Source organism: Cetorhinus maximus, chromosome 20 (assembly GCF_964194155.1).
Source record: "Cetorhinus maximus chromosome 20, sCetMax3.hap1.1, whole genome shotgun sequence".
Lineage (NCBI taxonomy): Eukaryota > Metazoa > Chordata > Chondrichthyes > Lamniformes > Cetorhinidae > Cetorhinus > Cetorhinus maximus.
In genome coordinates this window covers 89,233,511-89,246,205 of record NC_135898.1, presented here as the reverse complement: position 1 = coordinate 89,246,205, position 12,695 = coordinate 89,233,511, and the positions used below count along the sequence as shown (strand labels likewise).

Below are 12,695 nucleotides of genomic sequence, written 5' to 3'. Positions count from 1 at the left end.
CCTCCGAGACGTCACCACACCAGTGAGTGGGAGGGGGGAGAGGGAGAGGAGTGGGGTAGGAGGAGGGAGAGGAGTGGGGTAGGAGGGGGGAGAGGAGTGGGGTAGGAGTGGAGTAGGAGGGGGAGAGGAGGGGGAGGAGGAGGAGGCGGCGGGAGGGGGAGGGGTTTCAACGCAGTTGCGTTCTACGTCACCGGCCGCCACCACCACCAGCGCACGTCTCTGTGACGTAGAACGCAGATGAGGTGAAACCTTCGCCCAGAGTGGTGACGAGTTGGGGAGCGGTGACGGAAGGGGGGGGGGGCGGCCACCGCTCGAGGCGCGCGTTGATTGGACGGCAGCCTGTCGCGTTGATTGGACGGCCGCCTGTCGCCGAAGGAGGGAAAAAGTCAATCGAGTTGCTACTTCAATTTTTTTGCCGCCTGGTTCACGCTGTAACAATTAAAGAGGTTGTAACTCGCCAGGTATGTGGGGGACCGTGTTACAATTTTCTTGATTTCTTTTTCTGACACTTGCCATATTAAAACTGTGCAGTATTGTCCCGGTGATTTAGATTCCTGGGCTGCCGGCTGCTCCAGGAGCTGTCACTCTCGGCTCTCCCACTCTGTACTCGTGTCACAGGACACTTCTTTCCCTTTGCTGCCTTTCAGTCCCCCCCCCCCCCACCCCCAATACAATTTAAAACTACTTGATAATTGCAGCTTCAATCACAATTACCCCTTCTACGGGTGGCAAATAATGCCAGTCTAAATGAATAGATTTAGTCAGTCAAGCAGCTACTTCTATGACCAAGGAAAGACTTTCACGACCTCAGGATGTCCCCATGTGCATTATAAGGCAACACCGCACTTTGGAAGCGTAGTTACTGTTCCAGTGTAGGAACTGCAGCTGTCAATTTGCGCACAGCAAGCTCCCACAAACAGATGGTCAGTTTTAGTAATGTTGGTTGATGGGTAAATATAGACCAGGATATTGGGGCTTGAAACCAAAACCTTCGGACACAGGGGCGAGAGTGTACAAGGCGAGAGTGTACAAGTATGTTACTTTTATTTGAAAATATTTCTAGGAAAATAAGATGAAACAAATAGATTTTGTTTCTTTTCGGTAACTGCTACTCTATGTTTTTTTATTAATATATTAATGATTCGCATTACAATTTACAAGCTGTAAGAACTGGTTTATCAGAGATTACAAAATAGACTAGTAGTCTTTTGCAATTCAGTATTGCTTACATGTTTATTGCCATTAGCAATCTCAAGAGTACGTAAGAAGTTTTGATGGGGATATATTTCTTTTCAATTTATGAGAGCCTATTTAACTAGGATAGGCTGGTGAGATATTGCATCCTATTTACACGTGAGGCAGTGGTTACTCTTCTAGTTGTTTTGTTGGTGTGCAGCAATTTCTAATTTGCGCCAATGCTAAACGTTTAGTTACATCTGGACTCTGGTCTGAACCTCAGTTCAAAGTGAAGTGTTAGGGAAAGTCCTTTAGTAGTAACAAAGAAACATAGACAATAGGAGCAGGAGTAGGTCATTCGGCCCTTTGAGTCTGCTCCCCCATTCAATATGATCATGGTTGATCCTCTATCTCAACACCAAACTAACATTCTCTTCCCCCTATACCCCTTGATGCCTCTAGAGTCTAGAAATCTATCTATTTCTATTTCCTTCTTAAATATATTCAGTAGTAGTTTGAAACAACTACGCCCATTTTTTTAAGAGAAAAAAAAACTAGCTTATGCATGTTTGGAGAGCAGGGATTTTTTCTTCCCTACCCTCTGCACCACCATCTTACTTAAATCTCTAACATTGTTAGAGAGCCCTGCACATGTGTGCATGCTAGGCCAGTTAGAGTTCTAAGACAGCTGGAGCTAACCAATGTGAACAGCAGGAACCTGACCTCCAGTTACCCTTGTCTCAGCCACCACCAGTTAGTTAGCATTTATATTGTGTACTTATTCCAGAAAAGTGGCCCAAGGCATTTCACGAAAATGTAAGATAGAGGGATTTCAACAAGAGGATGAGAATTTTAGATATGAGGTATTTAGGGTGTTGGGAGCCAATGTAGGCCAGCCAAGACAGTGGTGAAGGACGAGGGGTACTTAATGTAGGACAGGCAATAGGCAGCCCTTTTAGATGAGCTGGAGTTTAGAAGATGAAAGTTGGCCAGGAGAGCATTGGGGTAATGGAGTATGGAGGTGAGAAAGTAATGGATCAGGGTTTCAGATGAGCTGAGGCTGAGGGGAGGCAGTTGGCATTACTGTAATCTGAAAGCACTATTTGTTGTCCACTACAACAATTGAAAAGGAGATACCATCAGATGTGCAGTAGTTCTGTAAAAGCTGCACTGCATGAGGATCTCTACAACTGGTGTCATAACTTCTTAATCCAAAGGCAAAGTGTTGGCTAACTATAAGAGTTGGAGCTGAAACTCACTCAGAATTGCATTGGTAACACACAAAGATCTTCCATAGTAAAAATGGCTTTCTTCTCAAATTTGGGAACTTCTCAAGCTTGGTTATGACATTGCTTGCCTGCAGTGAGTGATGGAAGATTAGAGGGCAAACCGAAAACACAGTCTCGCTCACCTGAAAAGGAATGGTTGTCCTTTTGGTCATCTGGGAAGGAAAAGAACAGGGGGAAGAAAAAAAAATGTCTAGCAGCTCATTAAAGGTCAAGGGCAGTCAATAGCCAGAGGCTACAAAATAAAATGTTTTCCCTTGCACTCCTTAATCAACCCTCTCTGCCCCATCCTTCCTCTTCAGAAGGTTATCACGCATGCTGAGGTGTGGTGGTGTCAAGTTAAGGTCATCTGCTTGGCGTAGACCCGAGGATCAGGTAGATGCGGTGAACTTCTTGACACATGCAGCTCACTTCCACCACAGGCTGTGCATTTGCCCTGCAATACTCTTGGTTTACGTTTTCTTAAGCCTACTAAATGCTGATCAATTTCGCAGTGCAAGTACTGTAGGAACCTGAATCTTGGGGAGGCCCTTTTAGGATTTTTCATATTTCTGGATGCTGATTCAAAGCACGCCGCATATATGAGTAACTATAGCAACCGACTGCTTTGAAATTTGGTTGCTCTCTGGAAGCCTAGTGGCTGAATGTGTGAAATGTCAGGGCCCTGCAAGAATGTTACATGATCTTAATAAGAGACACCTCTGACATGCAAGATAATTTTCAATGGAAACAATACCAAGCTTTTTGGAAGGTGGGTGAACTTTTGCAGCCATGCTTCCCCACAGAATATCGGTTTCCTTTAAATATCACCGGTTGTTAGCCTCAATGTGGTGTCTTTGTTCATGCCCTCTCTTCCTGTACAGCTAGGAGCATGTGAATGATGAGAAGAGAATTTGGACTGGTGTGAAAGAGGAATGAGTAGAGGACAATCACAAATGCTGTCAAGCGTGAATGCATCAATGCATCTTTATGTGCACAAAAGGAGACATTGTGCAGATGGTAGTTACTTTCCTGCCGTACAATTTGTTGGGAACCGGTAATTCATTCCGAGAATGTTGGTCAGTGAAAACAGAATGTACCTGGTACTCAAAGTCCAAGTTTTATGATAAGGGCTAAATGCTTTAACAACTGCCTACCTCTTTCTTTTTTTTATGGTGATGTTAAGTCAAAGTCGACTGCACAAGACACCACCTGTGTTGGTAGAAGTAGGAGAGAATATAGAATATAAAATGGAGATGAAGAGTGAACTCTGCTCCAGAACATTTCAAAGGGGTCTTTAATCACCATTCTTACTGCTAACGTGGTTTTCTTTTTGTGCTGTTAAGATTCAGTGTAAAGGCCTAGTACATCATCTCAACATCAACAGAGAGATTTCCTTTTTTAGGTGTTTGTGGTGAAATCATAAAAATGTATGTTAAAATGCATGTTTATGACTGCTACAAATAGCAAATACCGGAATCCTCTCTTTCATTATTGAAATGGCTCTTTCTACCTCCCCAGTAGACAATGGCGAACTTTAATTTTCAAGAGATTTCATTTTGCTGTATATTCGATGTATCCATCGTATTTTTTACTTGATGCTTCTTTTCATTCTTTTCTGCCCTTCGTACTCCCCCGCACCCGCCCCCCCCAACCTTCCTAAGACGTACAACAACTTGACTTATGTGCATCATTAACCTGCCAAGAAGTAAAGCAGAGAAGTAATTATTTTTTAAAGACCTTGTTTTCATATTTTCAGCCCTCAAGAGCACAAACCTAAAACAATAATGTTTAGCTAGACAAGATCCTACTCTAATAGGGAACAAAACCTTTCTTAATGAGTGAGTGACCGTCAGATTAGAAAAGATGGGCAAAATGGCCGATTCCCCAATTTAACAGAGTCATGTGCTACTCTGACTACTTTCAATAATATGTTCAGCTCATGCAGGAAAAATGCTGATGCTTCGAAATTACAAACTGAATGTGCATTCCCTGACGTATAACGATTAACAGTGTGACTGTGGGTATCATTGGGATAAAAATGTTCCGTTAGGCATATGTGTCCTTCACATAGATCTACTTTAAACATGTTGATTGTGATAATGTGAAGCGCACCCATTAATGATCAATGATCAAAGAATAATTAATACGAGCCAAATCCATTCCACCTAACAAACAACACACAGTTTCTACTGCATTGGACTGAATCCAATCTGTTTCATCTCTGTAGGGAGATACATATCTAGGTAAAATGTCCAGGGAGATAAATTCCTGATAAATGCATTTATCTGAAACTCCTCTTTGCTATTTGAACAGATTGATGCCTCTGCTCAAAACTAGAGAGAGAAGAATTTCAGGTGAATGGTTTAAACATTCAAACATCTGTATCCCACATACCAAGGCCAGGGTTTTCAGTTCTCCGTTTGGGCGAGCGGGCAGCCGACACGCATGAGCGTGAAATAGCGCGCGATGATGTCAGGCAAGCATCCCGACGTCATCGCGCACTTGGGCGATATTTTGGTTGGTGGGCGTGCGAGGGAGTTGGCAGTGCCGCCGCTGACAATGAAGAGGGCTGTCAAACCCGTTAATTAAATAGAGTCCAACCTTACGGTTGGCGGGCGGGTGAATAAGGCCCAAGCGGCCTTTGGATTTTTGAGGAAACCTCATCCCCAGGCGGGATGAGGTTCCCGATATTAATTAAAAATAAAGTAAACGTTTTTAGAACTCGTTCTCAACATGTCCCTGCTCATGTGTCAGAGTCACACGAGGGGACATGTTTTCCTTTTTTTTGGAAAACTTTATTTTTAGCGTGAGAAACCTTCAGCTCCCTGAGGCCGCTCTGTGCTTTCAGGGAGCTTTCAGTGTGCAGACTCGCACGCCTGCGCTGACTTCCACGCTCGCCCCACCCCAGCAGTGCTGAGCGTTTCAGCGTGCGATTCGCACTGGCTGGCTGTTATTTGGCCAGCCAGCATGAAATCGCGGCCGGGGCCTGATCACAGCCAGTGGTCCATTACGCAGCCACCCCGGGCCCTGGGGTGAAAATTCTGCCCCAAGGATTTCACCCCTTTCCTATTTCTACTTAGTTCTGTTGAAGGGTCATGAGGACTCGAAACGTCAACTTTGCTCTTCTCCGCCGATGCTGAGTTTTTCCAGGTATTTCTGTTTTTGTTTTATGTTATCAATTTCACATGTCTGGCTGCATGTCATGGATGGCACCTTGCACTTCCGGTAGCACAGAAACCATAATGTTCTACCGATCTCTATTTATCCATTTGACGTTCAAACTCATTGAGTAGATACTCAGCCAGTGTTTTTTGTCAAAACAAGTGGGTTGACCCAGCATTAATTACTTTTGCAGGGAGTCTGTTCCACATTGTTTACAAAAAAAAACCTAATTCCTTATCCTATTTGGATCTTGGTAATTTTAGTATTTGTACTTCAGCTTGAGGTTGTGGGGTGGGGGCTTCTCCGAATAGGGGTCAGTATATGTTCTTTTTCAAGAAAAAGATTACCGGCAATTTTTTTCACTCTTTGATGGGATGTGGGCGTCACTGACTAGGCCAGCATTTATTCTCCATCCCTAATTGCTCTTGAGAAGGTGGCGGTGAGCTGCCTTCTTGGAGCCTCAGTGCTATTTGGGAGGGAGTTCCAGGATTTTGACCCAGCGACAGTGAGCCATAGTGCCTTCCATGACCTTAGGATGCCCTAAAGTATTTCCAAAATCTAATCACCGTTATATTATTATTGTTAGAACTAATTGTTATGTAGATATACATCTTGCGATGCCACATTCACTGCTGTACTGAAGTCATATGCCGAGTTAACAGTGTATCAGTCCATCGGCCCACCGGCACATGGAGATAAGCAAGAAATGCACCCAATGAGACTCCAGCATTTTGAGTCTAAAGTGTGACTGTTCTAACTTATGGGAACCAGAAGACATAACAGTCACCGTTGTAGTCTAGGGAATATGGCAGCCATGCAGCAATGTGATAATGATATTCTGATTTGTATGGATATTGTTTGAGTGATAAATGTTGGCCAGGACACAAGGATAACTCCCCTGCTCTTCTTCAAATCTTACCACGGATCTCTCACGTCTACCTGAGAGGGAAGACGGGGAAGCGGTTTAATGTCTCACCTGAAAGACACTCGGTACTGCAGTGAAGTGTCAGCCTTGATCATGTGCTCAAACCCTGAGAGTGGGACTTGAACCCACCACAGGACTTGCTTCTAAGTGAGCAACAGCAAACACCTATGGTTCTAGAATGAACACATACAAAACCAAAAGGCGAGTTCATAACACAATATAACTAGCTACTTTCGTAGAAGACTCAGGTTAAAAAAACTAGGGCACTTAATTTTAAGCTGTATTGCCATTGAACTATTGCTCGCACAGCGCACAGTATATTTGTCACATAAATAATCATTTTAAAACATCCAAAGTGAATTTTTTAAAAGTCCAAAGTGTAATAAACAGCTGGCAGTATCTCAATCTCAGGTGATACATTTCATCCCTAGTAATGTTCATAAACTATTTACAAGACAATCAGAACTGATCAATTGAATTACTGTCTTTGCAACTCTACACCACCCATCTGTTGTGTTTCAGGTGCCCATACAAATTATTTCATGGAACTGATGGTATTTTCCAGAATGGAATGTGCGCGATTGTGCACTTTCTTGACCCAGAACAGTACCGTGCAAATAACCCATTGGAAGTCTTTGTACCAAGGCTTATATTCCCTGGAATATAAAAGGTCAGGGGGTGATTGTTTGATGGAGATCTTTTGGATTTTGGAAGGGATTAATAAGGTAGACAGAAACATTTTCTGCTGGTGTGGAAGTTTAGGACAAGGGGATATAACTTCTAAAATTAAAACCCGGCCATTCAGGGGAGAGGTTAGGAAACGTTTCTGCATGCAAAGGGTGGCAGGAGTGCGGAACACTCTCCTCCCCCGAAAACGATCAATTTACTAACATTTGCAAATTTGGGGTGGTTTTATGTTCTAGGGTCACATCTGGTAGTAACTACGCTCAATCAGTGCAAACTTATCAGTTGGAGTGGGTTCAAGTAAGGCCTAGCAGCGAAGACCAGTGTTGATTCTATTGTTGCGCCAAAGTAACTATGACCTAATCTGTGAAAATAGCATTCACAGCAAATTGCACTAGCCCATACTGACTCAGTATATATTAATCTCCAACATGTGTAAATATCAGCTGCATTAACAATTTTAGTGCTGAAATCGATAGACCTTTGCTAGCCAAACATATAAAAGGATATAGAGTGAAGGCAGGTGGATGGAGTTAAGATGTACCTCAGCCATTACAGTATTTTATTGAATGGTGGAGCACGCTCGAGGGGCTGAATGGCCTAATCTTGTTCTATATGGTCAGCATCATTTTTAATGTCTCACCTCCATTTCCTCTACTAACTTCTCCTACCCTGATGCCGGGATATGGTTCCTCACTGGCACCACCAGCAAACCTGTGCTACCTAAGCAGATTTCTAGATGCCAATGACATTAAGAGATACAGGGGTGGTGCGGGAAGATGGCGTTGAGGTAGGAGATCAGCCATGATCTAGTTAAATGACGGAGCAGGCTCACGGGGCCAAATGGCCTGCTCCTGCTCCTATTTTCCTACCTCATCCAAATGGTGATTTAGTGCATTAATGCATTTACCTGTCTTGCAGTCATATTCCAATCATTGGTGCCGTTTGTCAAATGGTCTGAAACAGTTCAAGGTAGAGGCTGCACAAAGGGAAGGGGGCTTGGGGTGGGGGAGGGACAGGATAATTAGAGAGTCGGAATTATTTGCACCGACGCAATAATAACAGCAGCTTGCATTTAAACCCCCGCTTTAACCTAGTAAATTGTTCCAAGGTGCTTCACAGGAACATTATCAGACAAAATTTGACACTGAGCCAGATAAGAAAGAAAGACTTGCATTTCTGTACTATGTTTTATGCCCTTGGAATGTCCCAAAGTATGTTATAATTGATTATGTACTTTTTGAAGTGTAACTGCTATTGTAGGAAAAATGTCTCAAGGCACTTCAGAAGGTGAACTATCTAACAAAAAGAGATATTAGGATGGTGACCAGAAACTTGGTCAAAAAGATAGGTGTGACAGAGTGTCACGAAGGTGGACAGAGAGGTAGCGATATTTAAGTAGAGAGTTCCAGAGCTTAGGGTCAAAGCAACTGAAGGCATGGCCACTAATAGAGAGGCGATGGAAATTGGAATGCAGCACTGCTTTGTGTATCAGGCACAGATGACACTTCTATTAGAACAATGTTACTAAACATCTGGCCAGGACTACAATCCTGCTCAGAGGTTGCTCTTAGCAAAGCTCCGTGGAGCGATTGACCATACCTGAAGGGCCCTACTTGGCCAGCTGATTTCAGAAGTGCCACTTGGCAATTCTGATCTGAGGCAAGACACCCTACTCTGGAAATGTGTTGGGATGGTGGTGACAGGGGAAGTGTACAGTAGTTATCATTCAATTAAATCTGTAATTTTAATATAGCCTATTAATTTACCGTTTGGATGGATCTGTTTCCCAGTAGCATTGATGTGCTTTGCCTGACTGACCAGCAACAAAAGGAGTAGGAGCAGCATTGAATCTCTGACCTGAGAATGTCCTATGAGAATGACCTGGACTTTGGGGCCAGTGATGAAGCAACAGCACTTGCCGCTGACCTCAAAGAAAACTGCTTCCAAAGATCTAGTGATCTCTGTGTGCAGACTTCCTTTTCCCTGACGTCAGTTTGAATCTGGCACCAAGTTACAGGGATCTCCAGGTGTCCAGCAAAAGTAAGGTCATCAAGCAGGGTAGGCAACCAGTCACATTGAAGTATTCTCACAGACAGCAAACCAGGAAGTAAAATGCACTCATTATCCTTCACTTTTAATTTTAAAGTTTACAGATAGTGAAATAAATGATCTGGCACATGTATACGGAATTAAGGCAGAAGCTAAAATGTCATAAACTTGAAAAATATGTGGATTTTTTTAGCTCAATGAAGGACTTTGATATTCAACAAATATGAAACTACTTTCAGCATCACTAGGCTATTTAGCAGTAATTATGAATTTAGTACACTATTAAAAACCCTATTACATCTCATTCAATAAGGTGTAACTTTCTCAAAGGTTTTTACAGAGAGACTAATAGCGTAAAAGGACATATTGTCATCAGTTCAGTGATTTTGATTTGATTGCAGTCTGAGGAAGTTTCAACAGCATACTCCTCCCTCTGTCTTTCCTCATCTAACACCATCACCATATTCCCTTCTCTGGCCTATGGTTATCTATCCTCCCTTTAAATGCATTTATACTATTTGCTTCAATCATTCCCTGTGGTGGAGAGTTCCACACTCTCATCACACTCTGGGGTAAATAAGATTCCTCTGAATTGCTGTTTCGCTTCTTGCTGATTATCTTATATTGTTGGGGAAGTGTAGAATCACTGACAGCAATTTCTGGATTTTACATTTAATTGCAGAAGTTGCTGTCAGTTTCAGAGGAGTAATGATGGTGAATGCTGTTGGTTTTGCCATCGTTATCACTGCAAAATCCAAGCCATTAGATTTTAATATTAAAAATCTATGCCAGTCTGTTCGAAAAGCTTTACTTCCATAGTCAGGTAGTTTATACTGTGGCTTACTTGGCTCTTAGTTTTTAAAGAAAGTTTTAAATTATTTAGCGCAGGTGCAGATCACTTTATTGTATGCCTCTTGTTTACAGCCCTTGTAAAGTGAAATGTCAGGAACCTTACCAGGACAACTCTTATCTTTTAATAAGCAAAACCCCTTCTTACCAATACAAAGCAGAACACGTCTTCAACAAATTAGGGAGTATAATGGAATCAATAACACATTGGTGAGGCAGAAACAACATTAACATGCAGGATATCAAATGGCTCTAAGCTGTTTTAAAATGCGTTGTTCATGGATCCCTTATGGCTCAGAGGGTACATTCATTGCCCTTTCAGTGTGGTATTGAGTAACAGAGACAAAGAAGGTCCAACATAGATCCCAGTTCAGAGCTGAATCCACTGATCTCAGCCAGTCAGGCAGCGTGGTTGGCCTCCATACTAAGAGGTTACAAAAACAGCCAGTTAGTGATTAATTGCTCTCCAGTTATTTCTGCTGAAAAGTGTGCTTGAGTTGATTAAATTGGATATACAACTCAGAAACAGGCCATTTGGCCCCATCTAAGTCTGCAATTATGCTCCACTCGAGCCTCCTTCTGTCTTTCCTCATCTAAGTCTATCAGCATAATTCTCTATTCCTTCTCCCTCATACGTTGTCTAGCTTCCCCATAAATGCACCTATACAGTTGGCTTCAACCGCTCGCTATGGCAGCAAGTTCCACGTTCTCACCACTCTCTGAGTAAATAAGTTCCCCCCCGAATTCCCTATTTCATTCCTTGCTGACTATCTTATATCAATGACCTCTAGTTTTGCTCTTCACCCACGTCACAGGGTTCATTCTGTGTCTACTTGATCAAAACATTTCATAATTTTAAATACCTCTATTAGGTCACCCCTCAGCCTTCTCCTTTCGAGGGGAGGGAGACCCAGTCTGTTCGTCCTTTCCTGATAGGTATGCCCCGCATTCCTGGGATCATCCCTTGTAAATCTTTTTTTTGCACATTTTGTGATCTTGAAGATCGAGACCCCCCTCCCTTTGAGGTTGCCCAAGGACACAACCCGGTTCTGATACACCCCGTTAACGCTTCCTGTCAGTGCTCATAAAATGACACCCTAAGAAAAGTCAGAGCTCTCAGGGAAGGTAAGGTTGTGGTTTGAAGGGCCACCCTATCTCCTCAATGAGTCCTTCCTCAATGGATAACCAATTGCTTTGGAATCCTGACAGTGCAATACTTTAGGAATGACACAATCTATTATTTTTGATAGTGCCTGGCTTCTGTTTAGTGGGATGGTCTTTAATCACAATAAGATCATATCTAATCAATAGGAATGCGATGGGATTGATTGACCCAGTGGGTTTGTGCAGTGCTTTTGTGGTCTTGGGCGTGGGGCTCAAATTCAATGCAAACTCATGAGATTAAAGACCTCTGAATGCTGGCTCTAAGGTGACGGGGCTGCGTTAATCTTGTTTTTAGCTGCATTAAACCTGCAGCTAAAATTCGCAGCACTTTGACATAAAATTGGTAATCTCATTGAGAGGCTACAGGATTGTTCGTGTAAAAAAGGAAAGCATTAAATTGGCTCTGCCATTGCTGGAGGGAGCAGATTGCTTTCTTTATTAGGACTCAATTGAGGGACCCTTCCTGTGCTTCTGAACTCAGCTGTAACTGGGAGCAGTAGATGCTGATATTGGGCACCTGATTTCTCATGTCACAGTACTGGCATTCTTCGTGTCACTAAGCAGATATAAATAACAACAAAAAAATGACTGATTATAAAAGCAGAATACTTCTTTCCCTAATCAGGAGGGAGACAGAAAGCAGGAAACTACAGGCCAGTTGGCCTAACATCTGTCAGAGAGAAAATTCTTGAGTCTAGTTATTAAGGAGGCTGCAGTAGGGCGCTTAGAAAATCATAATGCAATCAGGCAGAGTTAACATGGTTTTGTGATTGACTAATTTATTAGAGTTCTTTGAAGAAGTAATAAGCAATGTGGATAATGTAGATGTGGCATACTTGGATTTCCAAAAGGCATCTGATAAGGTACGTATCAAAGTTGCTACACAAATTAAAAGCTCATGGTGTAGGGGATAACATATTAGCATGGATAGAGATTGGTTGACTGACAAGAAGCAGAGAGTAGGGATAAATGGGTAATTTTCGGATTGGCATGATGTAACCAGTGGAGTGCCACAGGGGTCAGTACTGAGACCTGAACTAGTTACAATCTATATCAATGACTTGGATGAAGGGACAGAATGTATGGTTGCTAAATTTGCTGATGATGCAAAGATAGGTAGGAGAATAAGTTGAGAAGAGTCTGCAAAGGGATATAGATAGGTTGAGTGAGTGGGCAAAAATTTGGCAGATGGAGTGTAATGTGGGAAAATGTAAGCTTAACCACCCCACCCCTTCCCCTTCTCTTCCTCCCCCCGCCCCCACTTAAACCAGCTTATATTTCACCCCTCTCCTACCTCTCCTATTTTTACTTAGTTCTGTTGAAGGGTCATGAGGACTCGAAACGTCAACTGTACTCTTCTCCGCCGATGCTGCCAGACCTGCTGAGTTTTTCCAGGTATTTTTTATTTTTTGTTT

At 42.7% G+C, this 12,695-nt stretch overlaps 1 protein-coding gene across 2 annotated transcripts in view; it reads left to right on the top strand.

The window, feature by feature from the left end:
• Window positions 1-351: 351 nt before the first annotated feature.
• Window positions 352-12,695, top strand: part of sfxn2 (sideroflexin 2) — an 89,762-nt gene continuing 77,418 nt past the window's right edge. The window contains exon 1 of one of the 2 annotated variants that reach the window (XM_078565130.1): window positions 352-477. The gene's annotated coding sequence lies outside the window, so the exon portion shown is untranslated. The remainder of the gene's footprint in view (window positions 478-12,695) is intronic. The other variant, XM_078565131.1, reaches the window with a different exon arrangement.